The sequence below is a fragment of the Melanostigma gelatinosum genome (assembly GCF_949748355.1).
Source record: "Melanostigma gelatinosum genome assembly, chromosome: 10".
In the NCBI taxonomy this organism is placed as follows: Eukaryota; Metazoa; Chordata; class Actinopteri; order Perciformes; family Zoarcidae; genus Melanostigma; species Melanostigma gelatinosum.
Window position 1 is genome coordinate 1,607,501 of NC_136643.1, and position 577 is coordinate 1,608,077.

Below are 577 nucleotides of genomic sequence, written 5' to 3' on the forward strand. Positions count from 1 at the left end.
TTCCTTATAATTGTAAACCAGTTTTGGTAGCATTATTGGTGCAGCGTGTCGACGGCACAAGCCGGCAGCATGGCTCCGGCCTCCCCTTTGTTATGAGGTAAAAATACTATTTTAACAAGATCACACTGGGATCTGTCCAAGCCAAAACACTTTGAGCTGCATCTTCACTGTGCACCTTGATTGATAATCACACATATTAAAGACAACACAGCTTGTTCAGTCTAAAGTGAATTTGCCTTCACATGTTTCCAGTCTCTTCATAACCAGCTGGTAGCGTGCTGACAGTTCTTTTTCCACTTGTCCCTGTCCTCCTGCACCTCCGTCTGCACGCTTATGGAACTCATTACCAAGTCTTTCTCTGCACCATGTTTCCCAAACACACAGGGTCACATCCCTTTTGTGAAATGAGTCTTTGTGTTTCTTTTAATGCGCAGTGAGGCCCAGATGAGTGGGGAATCCTGCATTAGGACAATTCATGTTGAGTCACTGCAAAACCGCCAAAATGATTTTCAGTTGCTTTCCTGTGATTGTCTCAATGCTTGAAACTTGCATTGTCTTCTTTTTCTGAAGCCCCGCC